This window comes from Ranitomeya imitator, chromosome 5, assembly GCF_032444005.1.
Source record: "Ranitomeya imitator isolate aRanImi1 chromosome 5, aRanImi1.pri, whole genome shotgun sequence".
NCBI classification, from domain to species: Eukaryota; Metazoa; Chordata; class Amphibia; order Anura; family Dendrobatidae; genus Ranitomeya; species Ranitomeya imitator.
The window spans coordinates 553692840-553712591 of NC_091286.1; the positions used below are offsets into that span (position 1 = coordinate 553692840).

Genomic DNA, 19752 nt, shown 5'->3' on the forward strand with positions numbered 1-19752 from the left:
ACAATTAAAACTTCATGGCCGGGGGAGAAGAAAAGGAGCTCGTGCGAGCAGGGGAGACCCCTGTGGGGTGTGGGCTTTTTTCTTTTGCTACCTGGGACACATATGTTATTTCATGGTTTTGCACCCGATATCTTTTTTTGCCATGGCTGTTGCTGACATGATATAGCTTTTTAGTACCGACTTTCCTGAAGATTATGGATTTAGTTGGGGCAGTGCCGTCCATATGCTATTTTCTCTCTTTTATTCATTTTTGTGACTCTAGGCCTTACTTCGAACTCTGCAGGACAGTTAATTATAGGTTGGCTGTCTACCTTAAATTTCCTACGAAGACATAGGGGGCAACGCGTGGAGAGGGGCGTCTCTAGGGTCCCGGAAGAGCTCCGAGCCTTCCCGTCATACGGGTGCGTCCTAGCCATAACATATCTGGGGGACGAGAAACTAGTAACATCTGGAACAAGCGAGAGAGAATTAGAAAGAACGAACGAACGAGAACAGAAGTTGAGAGGACTATTCCGAATGCTCAGCAGGGTAGGACTACAACACACAGGCACTACTGGTAGGCACTGATTTCCACCTGCAAAGGGACCTCTGGAAGTGCCCATCGGACCGGCCGGTCTCAGATAGCCCTGTTAAGCGTGCTCTGGATTGAGGATCCTGAAGTCTTCAGTAAAGCGGTAAAGAGACTGCAACCTTGTGTCTTTGTTATTGACTGCACCTCACACCATCACCATTCACCTTACTGGGAAGCCCTGGGGACATACTTCACCTGTGGGAAGGTATACCATCCAGCTGCCATTCCATCACCCCAGCGGACCCCACAGCAGCGTCGGTCACCCTGACCGAACACCACAGGTGGCGTCACGAAACCTTGACAGACTCCTATCACCTTTTATTGGACGCCCCTTGGCAGGGTCACGGACCGGGTCTAGCCACCGTGACAGCCTCAGAACCGAATCAGAGAGGCCCGGTACCGAGAACTCGTGGCCCTGTGTCTGGGGGCGCTCCAACTTGACGTCACGAACAGGATCGTACTTAAGCCTGAAGGATTGGGTCATGTGTGCCTTGGAACTGTGATTGAAATGTGTTTGAACTGTGATTTATTGCAAAGACTGTGTATTGCTATCTGCCGCAAGATTCCCACCAAAACCGCCGCCATTGCCGTGCCACGAGGAGCGCAGGAGAAGAAGAAGGGCGTGGAAGTGGGCGTGAGCAAGCTGAAGAGCGCGAAAAGTAATGGCCGCCCAGTCTAAATATTTCTGTACTTTGAGGACGTGTCTGTCAGCAGCCGAGATCCGCCTCCTGATTCTCAGTGGAGGGCGGAGACAAAGAAAACTAAACCGCCCACGAAGGAGGGAGCGGGAAAAGGACAAGGAGGGAGAAGAAGTGAACCACGTGGGAGACGCCATGGCCAGCCGACCGGGATCGGGATCGGAGCGTGGGGTCGGAGCAGAGGACTCCCCCAGCTACCCAGAGAGATACCGCGGCCAAGCGTCACCTGTGAGCCCCGACTTCCTGCAGGCCGGAGTGGACGAGCTCGACGATCGACTCCGGCGGACGCAGCTGAGCGCTGAGGCCGGGCAGGAGGAGACCGTCACCGGGGGCCTCACCAGACGTCTGTCGGCAGCCTCGTCTGGTCCGGAGCAAGAAAGAAGTTCCAGCGCTCCGAAGCCAGAAGCAAGGTCCTGCCAGAAAGCGAGCTACTGCAAACAGAGATGGCAACGCTGCAGCGCAAGGCCCCGCGGTCGGCATTCCGGAGCCGTCCATCGGCAGAGTCGGCCGACCCCGAGGACACCGTGGTGGCAGGTAAGAACGCCGACCCTGCCCCAGTGACAGAAGACCCACTGATAGGCTCCGCAGCAGCGCCACCTGCTGCCATGACTAAGATTAACTCTGAACTGATGAATCCTGATACTACTACCACAGTGGGCATTATTGCCGCTACTGAATCTACTACCAAAATTGACACTCGAACCCAGATTATACCTGAAGAACCGATTAGTGACATTGATACTGCATCGGATGAGAAAAGAGATATGCAAAGCCATAAGGCCCCCATCTGGAGTGAGGGAGCCCCTTATGTGGCACCTGGTAGCCGCCAGTATCCAGCTGGGCTACTCCGACTGGTGCTACCCTCTGAGTTACAGTAACAAACCTCGAAGAACTGAAAAAGATGTAAATAGTTAACTGTTTCCTGCTTTTGCTGCTTTAAACCCGTCCAGGGTTATTTCTTAAAGGGGTCCTTTCGTTTACCCGGGATCCCTATTGTATTACACTTCTTTTCCTACTTTGCACAAGTTATCATTGTTTCAAAGACTGCCGGATCATGAACAGTGAATGATTCCAAAACTGTTTTGTATATAGTTTGCACCTTCTTATAGGTGCTCCCTACTGGTTTTACAAAAGAAAGAAGACTTTGTGAAGATAATGCTTCTGGACATGACGCAGAAGGTCTTGCTTTCATTGAACTTGCAGACAGAGAGAATCTGCACTACCTCCTAGAGACTCGGCTCCCTCTTAAAGGGAATGTTTACATGTTGCCTTAGGAAAGGTTGAAATGTTGATAATGTTGAAATTTAGAACCGTTTGATAATGTTGATAGAGATTGAGGACAGGAAAGATTGAAAGTGAACCCGTAGGGGTTAGAGAGAGAGTCCTCCTGAGAACCGTAGAACGACAGTTGGTTGTTGGAAGAGAAACAATGACAGTAGGCTCAGCCCAGGAGCTAGGCGGTCCTGCATTGGTGAAGCTAGAAAGGAAAGACAAGTTGAGTTATTTTATAGTATTTTGTAGTAGGCCTTTTGTGGGTTCAGCTTATATGCCCTTAAAGGAAAAGTTAAATTATTGTTCAGAGTTTGCACTTAGTAGAATACCCGGCTGGGTGATAAGAGTTATTTATAGTCATAATGTTATTTAAAAATATTCAATCCTGTTTTTGTTTGTAACGTTCAAGTGTCCTCATCTCCCATAAAGGGAAGCATTGTTCCATTTACTGGTTTTAAGCATTTAAAAAATTTTGTATGTCTTTTGCTGAAATGTATTGTTGTTCTTCTTCCCAGTCCAGGAGTACTGGATTTAACCGGGGGGGAGTGCAGCGCCCCAGAGATCTGGTCGTTGCAGTATGACACTCTGCCACTAAGAGGAGTGATGGTACGTCTGATGGCACTGAAGGAATTCTGCTGACCAGGTATCACCAGCATACATTACACTTCACACTCCGGCCACTAGGGGGAGCAAAAGGCTTTATTTATTGGACCACTCCTCACACTGGTTAAACTAGGGGTTGGATAGGAAGTTAGTCAGAAGCTGACTGGGTTGGATTCAGGCAACATCCCGTGGCAGGGGGTGCTGCAGAGAGAAGACACAGGGGGGTCCCTGTCAGGCGTGGGAACCTGGCAGGTGCCTAGCGAACAGAGCAGAACGTAACGGAACCGCGCCTGCACACCCCGCGGCGGTATCCAAGAGAAAAACACGAAGGGAAGGATATTGTGGAACAGTGAGAAATGAGATCAAGCACAAAGGAGAACCAGTAGGAGTCGTGCCGTGAGACCGAAGCAACATCCTACTGAGGCGCGTAGCCGGTGGCCGGAACACCGCGGGAGTAACTGACTCTAGGCCTAACTTCGAACTCCGCAGGACAGTTAATTATAGGTTGGCTGTCTACCTTAAATTTCCTACGAAGACATAGGGGGCAACGCGTGGAGAGGGGCATTTCTAGGGTCCCAGAAGAGCTCCGAGCCTTCCCATCATACGGGTGTGTCCTAGCCATAACATATCTGGGGGATGAGAAACTAGTAACATCTGGAACAAGCGAGAGAGAGTTAGAAAGAACGAACGAGAACAGAAGTTGTGAGGACTATTCCGAATGCTCAGCAGGGTAGGACTACAACACACAGGCGCTAGTGGTAGGCACTGATTTCCACCTGCAAAGGGAACTCTGGGAGTGCCTATCGGACCGGCTGGTCTCAGATAGCCCTGTTAAGCGTGCTCTGGATTGAGGATCCTGAAGTCTTCAGTAAAGAGGTAAAGAGACTGCAACCTTGTGTCCTCGTTATTGACTGCACCTCACACCATCACCATTCACCTTACTGGGAAGCCCTGGGGACATACTTCACCTGTGGGAAGGTATACCATCCAGCTGCCATTCCATCACCCCAGCGGACCCCACAGCAGCGTCGGTCACCCTAGGTGGCGTCACGAAACCTTGACAGACTCCTATCACCTTTTATTGGACGCCCCTTAGCAGGGTCACGGACCGGGTCTAGCCACCGTGACAGCCTCAGAACCGAATCAGAGAGGCCCGGTACCGAGAACTCGTGGCCCTGTGTCTGGGGGCGCTCCAGAAACACTTCACCACTTCTGTATTTATCACCCATTCCTGGTTTTGGCTTACAAATACTGAGGTAAAAAATCTCACCAAATACTGAACGTGTGAACGTGGCCTTATATTCAGTGGACCACTAATTCACAGCATCTACAAAGATAACTTGTGGATTGGTACGGGACCGATCGATCATATTAAATAGAAGCTAAGCTGCTGTGTTTTTTTTGCAACAGCCACTACACAGTGTCCAGGGTTGTGCTGTTTTGTTAACTCTTGACATCTGGTTGTAAATGGAACTTAACACAGCTGATCAGTGGGGGGCTTTGGGTATTGGACCCTCACTGACCCTCACTGATCTGATAACTATCCTCAGACATGTTGTTGTCACACATCAGATGATAGCACCATCAGTGGTTTTAGTAGAGCCTCCTTTCATGTTGGTAATCACTGATATATCTGCTCCAGGGTGTTGTGAGTGGGTGTTATGTCAGAAATACTCTGTCCGGACTGACTGACGTGCAGCCCCATGCAAGTCCCCTGAACCGAAGCATGGCACAGTACTCAGTCATACTGAAAGACATGATTCAGCTCACTGACAAGCGATGTTACGTAATCACATTTGTATATCTCTACAAAAAAATAGTTTTTTTTCACTATGTATCTGATATAAGCAGAGAAATCGTTACAAAGATGCTACATTCTCCCTTTTATATAAAGCAGTAATAAGGGGCTGTGTCAGAGAAGGAAAGGCAGGGTGGGTGGACTTATAATCTAGGGGTGGGGGAGGAGGAAAAGGCACAAAGTGGATGGCTGGAGGAAAATCACAGATCAGTAGAGTGCAAAGCTTCAGCCTGGGAGCAGGAGACAAACTACAGCACAAGGAGGTGAGGAAGCTGCTTATCACATATGTCTGCTGCAGAAGAATGGCAGCCTTCTCCTCAGCCAGGGCTGTGGAATGGCAGAGAGGTGCCTTCTCTTTAAGTATTTAATTGTTACTTCTTTTGTCTATCAACTATGCTTATGATAGATATTTTAGGAAGTCTGATGTCTGTTTGACATGTTGTTTGTGCTTTTACATGGGACTTCAGGGAGGCTTGCTTATTTTTTACTATCTTCCCTGTCAACAAGGTGCATGAATGAAAAATCTTTAAATCTAAGCCACAATCTGTGCTCTGTCAGTGAGATGCTCCACTTGTGAAAGGTTCTTTGTTTGGAAATGTAAAATAACCAGCGTTTATTATTTGGCTGCTATTAGTTTGTGCAAACCCAAAGTGCTAATTAACTGCTGGATTGGAGACTGGAGCTCATGAGTCTTGGGTTTCAATCACTGTTTCCAGGGTTGTGACCTTTTCAGATTTTCATAGGTCAGTAAAGTTCACAGTACGGTATGATGTTTCTGACAGAGGAAAAATTGATCTAGCAAACTCTTAGTGACATGTTATAAGGTAATCTGAGAGCCGTGCCGTCTGAATAGAAGACTTTACAGGAATGTCCAGGATATAACCGCCATTGTAGTGCACTACAGCCACAAGCCCGACAAAAAGCTCACTGATCGCTTATTAATGGGGCAAACCATACCTTGTTAATAACCAAAGTGTCTTTTGGGGGAAACCAACCGACATATTGAGTATAATTGCCATATGATGATGGGGAAAGCTTGCAGACCGCAATTCCCTCGCATTGATTTGGCCCCAATTATTCTGTGTTTCCTAAAACGTACAGTAAATTATTTTTCCCCTTACCAAATATCCAGTAAGCATTCGGTGTCACATACCTACCAATGCTATTTAATTACACAAGGCTTCCAAATTTTGATATATGCACACAGTATGACTAAGTTACCACAATGATATTTTGGTGTTTTTTTGTTTTTTTTTGTACGTTCTGTATAGTTTCAAAAAATGCAAGTAGCCTATTTTAGTTAAGCTCATCGAGGGGACATAGCCAAACAGGGGCTTTAACTCATTAAATACTTAAACTATAGGGCATGAATAAAGCACAGACCAACAGAGTATATTACTCTAAAAATATTATTACAGCATAAAAAAGGCAAAATATAACACTGTATAAGACTGGTGCGGCTTTGTATTGGAGGGATATTCAAAGTCCAGTACACCAAACGGATCTGTGTGCACATTGTGCTTATAATTAGACTAGATGGTGGCCCGATTCTAACGCATCAGGTATTCTACAATATGCATGCCCACGTAGTATATTGCCCAGCCCACGTAGTATATTGCCCAGCCCACGTATGTCACAGGTTAAAAAATAAACATATACTCATCTAACGATCCGAGGGCCCCTTGTAGTTTAACATACTCACCATTCTTGTCGCTGCTCCTCAGCTTCCCGTCTCTCCGCCTCCTGGGATCCAACGGCGCTGTGTCAATGGGTGCGCGGCTGCCGCCATCTTCCGTTCCCAGGATGAATTGCGAAATTACCTAGAGGACTTAGCGGTCTCGCGAGACCGCTAGGTCTTCTGGGTAATTTCGCAAAGCATCGCTGGGAAAGGAAGATGGCGGCAGGCGTGAGCGGACAACGGAGGGTGAGTATAGCAGGTTTTTGTTTTTTACTATTTTTAACATTATTTTTTTTACTATTGATGCCGCATTGGCAGCATCAATAGTAAAAGGTTGGGGACACACAGGGTTAATAGCGGCGGTAACAGAGTGCGTTACCCACGGCATAACGCGGTCCATTACCGCCGGCATTAACCCTGTGTCAGCGGTGACCAGAGGGGAGTATGGAGCGGGCACCAGGGACAGTGACTGTGGGAAGCATGGAGCGGAGCGCCGGGGACAGTGACTGCGGGAAGCATAGAGCGGAGCGCCGGGGACATTGACTGCAGGGAGCATGGAGCGGAGCGCCGGGGACACTGACTGCGGGGAGTAAGGAGCGGCCATTTTCTTCCGGACTCTGCCCGTCGCTGATTGGTCGCGGCAGCCATGACCAGCAGCTGGCGAGACCAATCAGCGAATGAATAACCGTGACAGAAGGACAGACAGACGGAAGTGACCCTTAGACAATTATATAGTAGATTGTAATAATGGTTCCTGTAAAGTACTATGGGATAAGTATTTTCCTAAGAGCAACTAATCAAACCTAAAAAAAAAAATTTGTAATAAATACAAGCACTGCTGTTGGCTGTGCGATGCGACACCCTAACTGGTGGAAAGGAAAGCTCAATGCATATAGAATATGCACATCTAATACATAGAGATAAAAAAAAAAGTACAACTTTATTGACACCATAACAAAAATCGTCACCCTAACACTCGTTTCGCTCTTCCTTCATCTGGTACTGTTGTTCACTCCAGCCAACTGTATACACTTATGAAGATTAGAATGAGTTCATGAGTTTAGTATTGCCAATTTTGTGTGCCACTTTGACTGACTAACTTGTTGGGTCCCACACTGCTCATGAGAACCCCATTTGAAAGGGGCGGTGGCACAGCATGTGCATTGTGACTCAATACAGTGTCTCTCGGACTGATGTCGATATCAAAGTGCTGTGCTTTACCGCTTCTACATTGAAGTTGAGGACTCAGGACTTCCACGCACTTTATAGGTCCTAGCAGTTGAACCCCTGTAAGTTATCCTCTATCACATGGATAGGTGATACGTTTCAATCTCTGTACAACCCTTTAAAAAAAATTAAAGAAATTATCTAGGAAGAGGCCAATCTGTGTCTGTGAGTAAACACGCAGTCTACTACGTCTGGATGTCTGTCTAGAGTAGACGTGCATGCCTGAGAAATTATGTACAACAGCGCACTTTAACTCTGGCACCATTATAGTCATTGGCACATACACCTGTATCCTGTTTTGCGAAGGGTTTGGATGTAAGCCCTGACAGGATCAACAAATGGGTGCCAAAACTGTGTAAAAGCACCCTAAAGGTACCTTTACGCTAAACGACTTACCAACGATCACGACCAGCGATAAATCCTGGCCGTGATCGTTGGTAAGTCGTTGTGTGGTCGCTGGGGAGCTGTCACACAGACAGCTCTCTCTAGCGACCAACGATAAGGGGAAAGACTTCGGCATCGTTGAAACTGTCTTCAATGATGCCGAAGTCCCCGGGTAACCAGGGTAAACATCGGGTTACTAAGTGCAGGGCCACGCTTAGTAACCCGATATTTACCCTGGTTACCATTGTAAAAGTTAAAAAAAGTAAAAAAGACACTACATACTCACATTCCGATGTCTGTCACGTCCCCCGCCGTCAGCTTCACGCACTGACTGTGTCAGCGCCGGCCGTAAAGCAGAGCACAGCGGTGACGTCACCGCTGTGCTCTGCTTTACGGCCGGCGCTGACAGTTAGTGCAGGGAAGCTGACGGCGGGGGACGTGACAGACATCGGAATGTGAGTATGTAGTGTCTTTTTTGCTTTTTTTAACTTTTACAATGGTAACCAGGGTAAATATCGGGTTACTAAGCGTGGCCCTGCACTTAGTAACCCGATGTTTACCCTGGTTACCCGGGGACTTCGGCATCGTTGAAGACAGTTTCAATGATGCCGAAGTCTTTCCCCTGATCGTTGGGCACTGGAGAGAGCGGTCTGTGTGACAGCTCCCCAGCGACCACACAACGACTTACCAACGATCACGGCCAGGACGTATCGATGGTCGTGATCATTGGTAAGTCGTTTAGTGTAAAGGTACCTTAACTTCTAACTCCGACCAGCGATATCACAGCAGGATCCTGATCGCTGCTGCGTGTCAATCACAACGAGATCGCTATCCAAGACGCTGCAACGTCACGGATCGCTGTCGTTCTCATTCTAAAGTTGCTCAGTGGGAAGGTACCTTAAGGCCACGTTCACACATTCAGTATTTTACCTCAGCATTTGTAAGCCAAAGCAAGGAGTGGGTGATTAAATACAGAAGTGGTGACTTGTTTTTATTATACTTTTCCTCTGATTGTTCCACTCCTGGTTTTGGCTTACAAATACTGAGGTAAAACACTGACTGTGTGAACGTGGCCTAATTCTATTCTAAACCCCTGATTGGTTGCTTTGGGACTACATATAGTCAGACAGGAGAGAGCTGGTACAGAGAATTGTTTGACTGGAGGACTCCGTGATCATAAAATACAGATGTACTGGTTGCCCATAAATGTCCTTAGTAATAACAAATATCTGATTTGTTGTAACCTTGGTTTTCTATTCGCCACGACAGCACCCACTAGAGAGAGGGGATCCGCCCCTAGGAACAGGAAACCTACAGAGAGATAAAAGGGCGGCCCCCCCTCGCTCCTCAGTTGGTTTCCTGTTCCTAGATGGGAACCCACAGAGAAGACTCTATGGATCTAAGAAGAGGAAGACCTGCCTGGATTACCGCCTGTACGACTCTGCTGATAGACATGGGTCCCAGAGCAGGTAGACAGTGTCGGGGGAATGTTCCTGCGGGCTCCCCCTTCATCTGGCGCGGCTGACATGCAGCCTGAAGGTAACCAACGGTCTCCCTGCTGGGACACCGTTGTGTGAGGCGCTGACAGTGCGGGTACCTCGTCTGGCCGGACCTGGAGCAGGTAGAGACGCCCTCCTGTATGTGAACTGAGCGGCGGTGTGATGACGCCTCGGTCCGGGTTCCCTCCTGTCCCTTCAAGGTAGAGGCGACATGGTGGTAGGGGAAGCACTTGCAGCGGCGCCTTCCGATGTACAGCGGGCGCATTCGCAGTAACGTCGGCGTCCCGAAAATGGAGGACTTGAACTTCCGGGGCACGGGGTTGGAGTATCATTTCCGGGGGAACCGCCATATTGGATTCCTCTATGCGGTGCCATTACCCGGACGCCAGATTTGTGAGTAAAGAAAAAAAAAAAAAAAAAAAAAAGAAAAGAAAGGGGGCGTGTACAGGGAGTTACTGCACTATAAAGGGGAGTTAGTAGTGCAGTCAGTGTGCCATTATGTCGTCCCAAGAGGAGGTCAGTGTGCACCCTATGGAAGAGCCATTAGTTACTAGTGGTGAAGCCAGAAAAAGGAGTAGTGGACACTCTAAAATAAGTGACTCCACTGACAAATCAGGAAGAAAATCGTCCCGTTCCACATCCCAAACTAAGGCAACCCCGCAGCCGGTATAAAATAATACGCTGGGTGAGTGTATATATAGCTTCACTGAAGCTTATATTGATTCCTTTGCTTATATTGTTTCTAGGCAAAGAGGATGGGGAAGAGCAAGCACAAACAATGTGCTATATGTACCGAACCCCTGCCTGACTCCTATCTTAAAAGTCTGTGTCAAGCGTGTATAGATAACACCTTACGGCAGGAGGAGTCGGTTAAAATGAATGACATACGGCTTATAATTCGAGAAGAACTTCAGTCGTTGGGAGGTGGTTCTTCTTCAGTAAATATTGAGAAAAGGAGAAGAGTATCCTCACCTAAAGCTGACACGTCAGCAGAGAGTGGGGAAGTCTACTCAGATCTCTCTCAGCTGTCCGATTCCTCAGAGGAAGAAGACTTTCTGTTTTCCAACTGAGGGCATAAACAACTTAGTTAAGTCAGTGAGAAATACAATGGGGGTATCTGAGTCAAAAGAACCCCAAACACCACAGGAAGTCATGTTCGTTGGTCTTTCTCAGAGGAAAGGCCACGTATTTCCAATAAACCAGGCCATAAAAGACCTCGTTAAAAAAGAATGGAGTAGAGGTCAGAAGGGGTTTGTGCCAATACCCTGTAAGAGGCGCTACCCCTTCGATGATGAAGATTTGAATACCTGGGCCAAAATACCAAAAGTTGATGCGGCAGTTGCGTCTACATCTCGCCGTTTCTCCTTACCCGTGGAATATGCAGGTTCCTTATCAGATCCCATGGACCGAAAATCAGACGCACTCCTTAAAAAATCATGGGAAGCCTGTGTCACGGCATTCAAGCCAGCAATTTCAGCCACGTGTACTGGCAGATCAATGCTAGTCTGGCTGGATCAAAATATTAAAAGTGGCGTATCCAGGGAGAAATTACGAGCATCTATCCCTTTGATTAAGGGTGCTGCGGCTTTTATATCGGATGCCTCAATTGATTCCCTCCGCCTGGCGGCCAGAACAGCTAATCTCTCCAATACGGCTCGGCGTGCTTTATGGCTAAAGAACTGGAAGGGGGATGCCCAGTCTAGATCCAAATTATGTGCCATACCCTGTCAGGGTGAGTACCTTTTTGGAACAGTCCTTGATGATATACTCACTAAGGCGGGTGAAAGGAAGAAAGGATTTCCTAATCCCTTTATTCCGTCTTACAGAAGGGCGTTTAGGAAGCCACCATTCGGAAAGAGGGGAGGCTTCAGAGACAGATGGAATAGTAAAGATTTTAAACAAAAAGGAAATCTGTTTAATAAACGCCCCTTCAAGCTATCAGATAAATTCCATTAATGATATTTCTCCGGTGGATGACTAAAACAATTTAATCAACAATGGAAAGAAATAACAACTAATCCATGGGCTATTGAATTAATATCTTCAGGCCTCACATTAGACTTTATTAGAACTCCTCCGGATTCTTTCCTTCTTACCTCCTTAAGATCCAGGCCTCAGCAAGAGGCACTTGAAACCGAGGTTAAATCCCTCCTACGCAAACAAGTCCTAGTGGAGGTTCCATCTTCCCAGATAGGGAGAGGATTTTACTCTCCCTTGTTTCTGATTAGTAAGCCGGATGGCTCTTTCAGAACTATAATTAATTTAAGAAAGCTGAATTCCTTTATAAGACCTAAAACATTCAAAATGGAATCCATTCGTTCAGCTATAAAAAATCTATTTTCCTATCGCCACGACAGCACCCACAACGAGAGAGGGGATCCGCCCACCTTCCGGACAGGAACCTACAGGTTAAAAAGGGGCGGTCCCCCTCGCCCTCAAGTTTGGGTTCCTGTCCGGACGGCGGGAGCCTACAGGTCTCGTTCACCTACCCGGGTCCGCCAAGCCTCTGTGCGGTGTCCAGGGAGAACGGCAGAGTCGGGGGCCCGGAAGCAGCGTTGGGGGAAGTCCTGTGTCAGCTTCCCCCCTCGTCTGGCAAGGAGCGGCATGGCCGAGCGTTAGAAGTGGCGTTCCCGGGGGAAGGCACGCCGCCCTGGGTCATCCACACGCGCGCGACGCTGCGGGAGCAGGTCGGCGCTTATGACCCGGAAGTGAACCAACGACTTCCGGAGGAGGCCGGGAGGAGGAGCGCGGGACCTTTGAAAAGTAGGCAGCACTTGGTGAGTGGTGTGCGGCAACATGTTTTCCACAGGAGACGCCGAACACCGACAGCTAGCAGAGCAGAGGAGCAGCAGCAGATCTCATAGTGGAGATGTGGCACGCGGGCAGCAGGACCCTGGCAACCCGACGTCACGTCGCACCTCACCCCCTCAGAAACCGGTACTCTATTTTTCATCAGCGGTGGTGAGTGTTATATCTGAGCCATTGGCTGATACAACTGTCTTCTATACTATGCTTTGTTATGGGGGAAGAAGGTCTCAAAGTCTAAACATAAGCAGTGTGCGTTATGCACGGAGCCACTACCTGACACCTATATAAAGAAATTATGTCAGACGTGTATATGCCGTACGTTAGAGGAAGAGGCCCCCCTCCGTGTATCGGATTTGAGGGAAGTAACTAGGGAAGAAATAAAATCTTCCCTTAAATCTAAGCGGCATGAGAAGAGTAGTATGGAAATGGTATCCGATTCCAGCCCTTCGTTGCAAGAGGGCGAGTGCTCGGAGAGTTCATCACCATCCTCCTCAGATGAGGAGGGAAGGCCTTGCTTTGCCACCGATAATATGGAAACTTTAATTAAGGCAGTCCGTGCGACTATGGGTGTGGCGGAGAGTAAAGAACCGAAAACAACCCAGGAAATCATGTTCGCAGGGCTGAGCCAGAGAAGTCGCAAAGCTTTCCCGGTGGTAGATACCATTAAAGAGCTGGTCAAACGGGAGTGGGACAAGCTAGATAAAGGGTTCTTACCTTCGGCTGCAAAGAGAAGGTACCCCTTTGAGGATGACACCTTATCCCAGTGGATGAAGATCCCAAAAGTAGATGCGGCAGTAGTCTCTACCTCGAAAACAGCCTCGCTACCATTAGAGGATGTAGGACTTCTTAAGGATCCTTCAGACAGGAAGGCTGACATGCTCCTTAAGAAGGTGTGGGAGGCATCATCTGGAGCCTTTAAGCCCGCAATCGCAGGCACCTGTACGGCAAGATCAGTTATGGTCTGGGTAACTCCGCTGGAAGAACAGCTTAAAGCTAAAGTACCCAGGGACAAATTGTTAAACTCCCTGTCTCAGGTCAGAGAAGGAGCGGCTTATCTAGCGGATGCCTCGATTGATTCCCTGAAATTGGCTGCAAGATCGGCGGGTCTCTCAAATGCAGCCCGACGGGCACTTTGGCTAAAGACCTGGAAGGGGGATGCTCAGGCAAAAGCCAAGTTATGCTCCATTCCGTGTAGGGGTGAGTACCTATTCGGTCCGGTGCTGGATGACATCCTTGCAAAGGCAGAAGACAGAAAGAAGGGTTTTCCTAAAACATTTAATCCTACTTTTAGGAATGCCTTCCGGAGACGCATGCCCTTCAGAAAATTCCAGTCAGACCAGCAGGGATATAATCGTGACTGGGAGACGTCGGACCCAAAGCAGAAAGGTGGATACTATAAAAATCGTTCCTCTTTCTCAAGACGTAGACGTAATTACAGATAGAACAGATCTACCAGTAGGGGGAAGACTACGGTTCTTCTCAGCAGAATGGAAAAGGATAACTTCTAGCGCCTGGATAATGGGAGTAGTCGAGTCAGGATTAAAATTAGAATTTTTGAGAACTCCCCCAAAACATTTTGTTATAACATCACTGGACACTCCGGCCCAACAACAGGCCTTAGAATTAGAGATTCAACAATTGCTTACAAAGCGAGTTATTGAAGAAGTACCAAAACATCAGGAGAAGATGGGCTTTTATTCTCCGCTATTCTTAATCTCTAAACCTGATGGGTCCTTTAGGACTATCATAAATTTACGAAAATTGAATAAATATCTTCAGTACCACGCTTTTAAGATGGAATCCATTAAATCAACAACTAAGCTTTTGTTTCCTAGGTGCTACATGTCGGTCTTGGATCTAAAAGATGCGTACTACCATCTTCCAGTTCACAGAAATCACCAGCAATTCCTCAGGATGGCAGTATGGGTAAACCATCAGATTAAACATTTTCAATTTTTGGCAATGCCCTTTGGCCTGTCCATGGCACCTAGAGTTTTTACGAAGGTTGTTTCGGAAGTAATGGCCCATATCAGGGAAAAGGAAACCCTTGTAGTGCCTTATCTAGATGATTTTTTGATAGTCGGAAATTCAATTGCTCAGTCTACGTCTAGGGTAAATGCCATAATATCATCCCTACAGGAACTCGGATGGATTATCAACTGGGAAAAGTCAAAACTGGAACCCACAAGACGTCAGATGTTCCTAGGAGTTCTTCTAGACTCAGAAGATCAGTCATCCTTCCTACCAGAAGAGAAGAAGCAGAAGATCATTCAAAGGATCACGGCCGTAAGAGAAATTCCAAACTTAAGTTTAAGAGACGCAATGTCTCTACTGGGATCTTTGACTGCGTGTATTTCGGCGGTGAGATGGGCTCAGGCTCATACCCGAATGCTTCAATACGAGGTTCTTCAAGCAGAAAAAGATCTTCACGGTGCTCTGAGCAGAAAGTTCAGTCTATCATCCGCCACTCTTCACGATCTGAGATGGTGGCTCAATCTGGCACATTTGTCAAAAGGAGTTCTCTGGACCATCACTCCGGACAACATAATTACAACAGATGCCAGTCCGTTCGGTTGGGGAGCCCATATGGGAGACATTCTAACCCAAGGGCGATGGTCGATTCAAGAGTCCCAGAATTCCTCAAATCTAAGAGAGCTTTCTGCAGTCAAACAGGCTCTTCTTTGCCTATTACCATCCCTGAGGAATTCACATGTACAGATACAAACAGACAATATGACTGTGGTAGCCTACATCAATCATCAGGGGGGGACAAGGTCTCGATCCCTGATGACCACTACAGCAGAGATATTGTCTCTGGCCGAGAAACACTTACAATCATATAAAAGGGGAACTCAATATAGAGGCGGACTACCTCAGTCGCCATTCCCTTCGTCAGGGAGAGTGGTCCCTAAACCAACAGATATTCGATCAGATAGTCAATCTGTGGGGGTTGCCGACAATAGATCTGTTTGCTACGAGGAAGAACAGGAAGGTCAGAAGGTTCGCATCTTCACAGATAGCAGACCAACCATTTATAGTGGATTCCCTGCGTGTCCGTTGGGACTTCCAGCTGGCATATGCCTTTCCCCCAATGTGTCTGATTCCGATAGTTCTCAGGAAAATCCGGGAGGAAAGAGCCAGAGTGATCTTAATCGCCCCCTTCTGGCCCAGGAGGCCTTGGTTCTCTCTCCTCAGGACAATGTCTGTGTCCGATCCCTGGGTGTTGCCAGTGGTTCCGGAACTCCTCTCTCAAGGTCCATTTCATCATCCAAATTTGGAGACTCTTCACTTAACGGCTTGGAACTTGAGAGGGAGCTTCTGAAGGAGAGGGGGTTTTCTAATGCTTTAATAGCTACCTTATTGAAAAGTAGGAAGGAGGTCACTACAAAGATCTACACAAAAATTTGGAAAAAATTCCTTATGTTTTATCAGCAACCATTAGGAGATAAGGCTCCGATTTCAGCTATTTTAGAATTCCTTCAGAAAGGCTGGGAATTGGGTTTAGCAGTCAACACTCTAAGAGTTCATGTTTCAGCCTTGGGAGCTCTATATAACAGTGATATAGCTGGTAATAGATGGGTTGCTAGATTTATTAAGGCATGTCAGCGTTCTAACCCAATCCATATTGTAAGAATACCCCCTTGGGATCTAAATTTGGTGCTTGAGGCGTTGACCGAACCTCCTTTTGAGCCATTAGACTCTATTTCGATAAAAAATTTAACTTTAAAGACAGCTCTACTTTTAGCATTAACGTCTGCCAGGAGGGTCAGTGATATACACGCGTTATCAGTAGATCCTCCCTATCTAATAATTCTCCAGGATAAGATTGTCTTAAAGCCTGATCCTGCATATTTACCAAAAGTAGCAACTAAATTTCATAGAAGTCAGGAGATTTATTTACCATCTTTCTATGAAAATCCAGGTTCAGAAGAGGAGAAAAAATATCATACCCTAGATGTAAAGAGGGCGATATTAGAATACCTGGATAGGACACAAAGCTGGAGACAGAGTAGGGCTCTGTTTATTTCTTTCCAGAATCAGAAAAAGGGTTCTGGTGTCACGAAGAACTCTATCGCTAGATGGATTAGAGAAGCGATATGTCTTGCCTACTCTGCCAGGGGAGTAACACCACCAGAAGGCATCAGGGCGCACTCCACTCGGGCCATGGCATCATCCTGGGCGGAGAAGGCAGATGTCCCCATTGAAGTGATATGTAAGGCGGCAACTTAGTCATCACCTTCCACCTTTTATAAGCACTATCGCCTTGATCTATCTGCTAATTCCAGCTTACAGTTTGGCAGTTCAGTACTTAGTGCTGTGGTCCCTCCCAGTTAAATAGTCTTTGAAAGTCTCTCGTTGTGGGTGCTGTCGTGGCGATAGGAAAACCGGTTTTTACGTACCGGTAATAGGATTTTACAGAGTCCACGACAGCACCCATACATTCCCCCCCGTATTTAGTTACTTATTCCTGCACTCTATTGGTATGTGTGCCTTAGAGATCACTCTATAGAGGTGGTGGTATTAAGTAGTGTTTAAGATAATATTGTCATGTACTGATGCATTGGCGGTATCCCTTGTACTCTGGAACACAAACTGGAGGGCGAGGGGGACCGCCCCTTTTTAACCTGTAGGTTCCTGTCCGGAAGGTGGGCGGATCCCCTCTCTCGTTGTGGGTGCTGTCGTGGACTCTGTAAAATCCTATTACCGGTACGTAAAAACCGGTTTCCAAATTGTTACATGGTAGTATTGGATCTTAAGGATGCTTACTACCATATTCCTATACATCATTCACACCAGCAGTTTCTCCGGGTAGCAGTTTGTATAGAGGGGCAAATTCATCATCTACAATACAGGGCAATGCCCTTCGGGTTATCTATGGCCCCAAGGATTTTTACTAAATTACTATTGGAAGTGATGTCTTTTTTACGGGTAAAGGATACTTTGGTCATTCCATATCTAGATGACCTATTGATTGTAGGTAAAAAACCCCTACAGTGTGAGCAGAGGTTACAGGAAGTAGTGTTATCCTTACAATCCCTGGGTTGGCTGGTTAATTGGGAAAAATCTAGACTTCAGCCTGTAACGTGTCAGAAATTCCTTGGGCTCCTTCTGGATTCGGTTGACCAGATTTGTAAATTACCTGAGGATAAGAAAATTTCCATAGTTGATAAGGTGTCCTTAGCAATAAAAAAAGTAGTATGTCACTAAGACAGGTCATGTCGTTACTAGTAACATAGTAACATAGTAACATAGTTAGTAAGGCCGAAAAAAGACATTTGTCCATCCAGTTCAGCCTATATTCCATCATAATAAATACCCAGATCTACGTCCTTCTACAGAACCTAATAATTGTATGATACAATATTGTTCTGCTCCAGGAAGACATCCAGGCCTCTCTTGAACCCCTCGACTGAGTTCGCCATCACCACCTCCTCAGGCAAGCAATTCCAGATTCTCACTGCCCTAACAGTAAAGAATCCTCTTCTATGTTGGTGGAAAAACCTTCTCTCCTCCAGTCGCAAAGAATGCCCCCTTGTGCCCGTCACCTTCCTTGGTATAAACAGATCCTCAGCGAGATATTTGTATTGTCCCCTTATATACTTATACATGGTTATTAGATCGCCCCTCAGTCGTCTTTTTTCTAGACTAAATAATCCTAATTTCGCTAATCTATCTGGGTATTGTAGTTCTCCCATCCCCTTTATTAATTTTGTTGCCCTCCTTTGTACTCTCTCTAGTTCCATTATATCCTTCCTGAGCACCGGTGCCCAAAACTGGACACAGTACTCCATGTGCGGTCTAACTAGGGATTTGTACAGAGGCAGTATAATGCTCTCATCATGTGTATCCAGACCTCTTTTAATGCACCCCATGATCCTGTTTGCCTTGGCAGCTGCTGCCTGGCACTGGCTGCTCCAGGTAAGTTTATCATTAACTAGGATCCCCAAGTCCTTCTCCCTGTCAGATTTACCCAGTGGTTTCCCGTTCAGTGTGTAATGGTGATATTGATTGCTTCTTCCCATGTGTATAACCTTACATTTATCATTGTTAAACCTCATCTGCCACCTTTCAGCCCAAGTTTCCAACTTATCCAGATCCATCTGTAGCAGAATACTATCTTCTCTTGTATTAACTGCTTTACATAGTTTTGTATCATCTGCAAATATCGATATTTTACTGTGTAAACCTTCTACCAGATCATTAATGAATATGTTGAAGAGAACAGGTCCCAATACCGACCCCTGCGGTACCCCACTGGTCACAGCGACCCAGTTAGAGACTATACCATTTATAACCACCCTCTGCTTTCTATCACTAAGCCAGTTACTAACCCATTTACACACATTTTCCCCCAGACCAAGCATTCTCATTTTGTGTACCAACCTCTTGTGCGGCACGGTATCAAACGCTTTGGAAAAATCGAGATATACCACGTCCAATGACTCACCGTGGTCCAGCCTATAGCTTACCTCTTCATAAAAACTGATTAGATTGGTTTGACAGGAGCGATTTCTCATAAACCCATGCTGATATGGAGTTAAACAGTTATTCTCATTGAGATAATCCAGAATAACATCCCTCAGAAACCCTTCAAATATTTTACCAACAATAGAGGTTAGACTTACTGGCCTATAATTTCCAGGTTCACTTTTAGAGCCCTTTTTGAATATTGGCACCACATTTGCTATGCGCCAGTCCTGTGGAACAGACCCTGTCGCTATAGAGTCACTAAAAATAAGAAATAATGGTTTATCTATTACATTACTTAGTTCTCTTAGTACTCGTGGGTGTATGCCATCCGGACCCGGAGATTTATCTATTTTAATCTTATTTAGCCGATTTCGCACCTCTTCTTGAGTTAGATTGGTGACCCTTAATATAGGGTTTTCATTGTTTCTTGGGATTTCACCTAGCATTTCATTTTCCACCGTGAATATCGTGGAGAAGAAGGTGTTTAATATGTTAGCTTTTTCCTCGTCATCTACAACCATTCTTTCCTCACTATTTTTTAAGGGGCCTACATTTTCAGTTTTTATTCTTTTACTATTGATATAGTTGAAGAACAGTTTGGGATTAGTTTTACTCTCCTTAGCAATGTGCTTCTCTGTTTCCTTTTTGGCAGCTTTAATTAGTTTTTTAGATAAAGTATTTTTCTCCCTATAGTTTTTTAGAGCTTCAATGGTGCCATCCTGCTTTAGTAGTGCAAATGCTTT

General features: G+C 46.4%; 1 protein-coding gene across 5 annotated transcripts in view; it reads left to right on the top strand.

Moving 5' to 3' along the window:
- The first annotated feature begins 5058 nt into the window (after positions 1–5058).
- The window catches only part of SERPINE2 (serpin family E member 2), a 117221-nt gene continuing 102527 nt past the window's right edge, over positions 5059–19752 (top strand). For 2 of the 5 annotated variants that reach the window (XM_069727649.1, XM_069727647.1), the window contains exon 1: positions 5059–5205. The gene's annotated coding sequence lies outside the window, so the exon portion shown is untranslated. The remainder of the gene's footprint in view (positions 5206–19752) is intronic. The other 3 variants (XM_069727650.1, XM_069727651.1, XM_069727648.1) reach the window with 2 other exon arrangements.